The sequence below is a fragment of the Physeter macrocephalus genome, chromosome 18, assembly GCF_002837175.3.
Source record: "Physeter macrocephalus isolate SW-GA chromosome 18, ASM283717v5, whole genome shotgun sequence".
Classification (NCBI taxonomy): Eukaryota; Metazoa; Chordata; class Mammalia; order Artiodactyla; family Physeteridae; genus Physeter; species Physeter macrocephalus.
Window position 1 is genome coordinate 65,821,357 of NC_041231.1, and position 3,197 is coordinate 65,824,553.

Below are 3,197 nucleotides of genomic sequence, written 5' to 3' on the forward strand. Positions count from 1 at the left end.
ATTGAGTCCCTTTCACAGCACATCACTCTGACTTTCTTGTCTGGTCTGCCTCTTTCTACTTTTTTTTTTTTTTTTTTTGCGGTACGGAGCACAGGCTCCGGGGCACAGGCTCAGCGGCCATGGCTCACGGGCCCAGCCGCTCCGCGGCATGTGGGATCTTCCCGGACCGGGGCACGAACCCGTGTCTCCTGCATCGGCAGGTGGACTCTCAACCACTGCGCCACCAGGGAAGCCCTGCCTCTTTCTACTTTTAAGGCCTCTGTGATCACAATGGGCTCACGTAGCACATGGATAACCCAGAGTGGGCTCCTTGTCTCAAAGTCAATTGATTAAAGCCTTATTTCCCCTTTGACCTTTAACTAACATATTCAAGGTCCTGAATATTAAGATGTAGACATTTTTGGGGGGGGCCATTATTCTACCTTCTACAGGGCTACAATGTAAAAGAGTTTGAAAAATGCAGCCTGATGATCAATTATTCTGCCTCAAACATAGCAGGTGGCCTTGAAGTGCTTACCTGTAGTGGTAGATCAGGTTCAGGTTCATGTCTCCCACGTCTTTGAGCCTCAATCTGAGGATTATTTTTGGTTTCTACTAACCTGGCCGTGGCCAATCCACTCAGAGGCCTGACTGTTGGCAGTAACTCTCCACTTTCTATCTATTCTTTTCCTAAGAACAATTAGGATGATACTGTCACATGGAACACGGAGGTCAAATCAGCATTGTCTTTAAACAAAAAGTCAAGAAGGAAATGAAACAAGCCTACTCTTTTCATAAAAGTAAATCCAAACTCTCGCTCCTGAGACCCTTCCACCTCTCTGCGAATGTTCTTTTCATCTCCAGCCATGAGGTTATGGACCCTTCTGACACTTGCACACCCCTTTACGTCATGCATTCAAGGGTCATCAGCTTTGAGAATCCCTGTAACTCTATGAGATAAGCAGGGGTTATCAGCCATGGATTTCAGTTGGGAAAAAACAAGATATTAAGTTATTTGAATAAGGTAGACATACCAATGTAGAAAAGTGTGTAAACATTTTGAGTTAACTTGTATTCATTGAGTACTTATTATGGTCTCAGCCAGGTGCCAAGTGCTATGGTAATATGCAAGTAGATGCCATGGTACCAGCCTCATGGAATTTATAATCTTGTTTGACAGGTAAGAATGTGTGTGTGTGTGCTTGTGCCTGTGTGCATGTGTGTGTGTATGGGTACATGGGCATGTGAAGGTGTGCATGTGTATGTGTGTGGATGAGTGTGTGCATGTGTGCGTTTGCGAGTATGTGTAAGCACATGTGTATGTGTTTGTGCGTGTGCATATGTTAATGTGTGCCCGTGTCAGTGTGCGTGCATGCATGTAACTGAACGTCAGCGGTAGAAGCATACTCAGCCATGGACATGCAGCTTTGAATCAAACTGACTTCTCCTCAGTTTCTCTTTCAAGGATGTCCTCTTCTCTAACTTGCTTTGAACATGGCCTGTTTAAACTTTGCAGAAAATCATACCACAGCCTAGTTAGAAGCTGAAACACTAGCAGGATTTCTGATTGGCCAGTTAATTAAAACTTATCAAGGAGACTTTAAGTCCTTTGCTCTTTTTGACTTTTCTGTTTCCTCTTGGAAGACTCAAAAAGGGAAAAACGTGGACTACAGGAAGAAAAGAGTAAGCAAACTGTGCTTGGGATGCAAACTTTATTGCAAAGAGTTCCTGAACGATGGTGAGAAGGTGGGATGCTAGAGAGGAGGGTGGGGGGTAATGCGGCCCCGGAGGAGGGGGTGAAGGGCTGGGAAGAGCACTTGGATTTGCGGGATAGCGAAATGGGAGCCTCAGGAGGCTGCTGGCCAAGAGCATATTCATCTAAATATTACATCCTATGGGCTCTTTCTCCTCTCTCTTCACGGGAGCAGCTGCCGTGGTCCACTCCCTGGAGCTACACACTCTCCAGGTGACCAACAGGAGATGGTTGGTTGTCTGGATCAAGGCTCAGGTAGCCTGGCTCGAGGGCATTGCTCCAGAAGATCAAGTCGTGCTCTGTGGTAGATGGGCCCCTAGAGGATGAGGCTGCCCCCAAGCTGGGGTGGGGTGGAGACTCTGACACCCTGGAAGTAGCCGACTGCATGCTTGGAGGTTAGGTCCATGGTTCCCTGGCCCGGGCTGGGAAAGGAAGAGGTCAGACTCCCAGGGTGGCCAAACAGGAGAAAAGAAGAGCATCCAGGCCAAGAGGTGAATGCAGCACAGCCAGCGCTTTGTCAATGTGGTGCCCACCTTTGGCAAGAAGAAAGGCCCCAATGCCAACTCTTAAGTCCTTTGTAATCCTGGCTTTCTCTAATAAAGCCACTTAACCTCGTCAAAAAAATAAAATATTACATCACATGGATACTGGAGAAGACTTTTCACTAATTTAATAGAATCACTTTTTTAGCATATGTTTTCTTCTTGGTGTCCTAACCAAAAAGGAATGAGAAGATTCTACTTCCTGTTTAATGTATATATAAGTACAACAATTCCTTCACAAATGAATATATATATATAATATATATTTACATATATCCAAGAATAAAACCATTTGGAAACTTCTTCTTGGTGTCCTAACCAAAAAGGAATGAGAAGATTCTACTTCCTGTTTAATGTATATATAAGTACAACAATTCCTTCACAAATGAATATATATATATAATATATGTACTTACATTTAACCAAGAATAAAACCATTTGGAAACTAAAGTTTTAAAAAATATGAATTCCTTGTGTTGCCTGCAGAACAAACTCAGAGTTCTATCCTGAGGACATAATATTTTAAGATCTTTTCCAGATCTAAAATATACCAAGCTCGGATAATGTTAAAAAGAGGCAAGAGCCTGACATCTTTACTGAGTGATACTGTTTAAGAAGAGGCTATTTAAGATCATGCCTAAAAGCTGAAGGAAAATCCTCGTGGTGATTTCAACGAATTAGAACACATTAAAAAAAATTTATTTTAGTCAAGTATAGGTGATTTACAATGTTGTGTTAATTTCTGCTGTACAGCAAAGTGATTCAGTCATACATGTATATATACATTATTTTTTATATTCTTTTCCATTATGGTTTAACCACACGATATTGAATAGAGTTCCCTGTGCTATACAGTACGATTTGTTGTTTATCTATCCTGTATATAATAGTTTGCATCTGCTAACCCCAAACTCCCACTTCAT

General features: G+C 42.6%; 1 pseudogene; it reads left to right on the forward strand.

Moving 5' to 3' along the window:
• Positions 1–1,873: 1,873 nt before the first annotated feature.
• On the forward strand, positions 1,874–2,302 carry LOC102976002 (FAU ubiquitin-like and ribosomal protein S30; annotated as a pseudogene).
• The last annotated feature ends 895 nt before the right edge of the window (positions 2,303–3,197 follow it).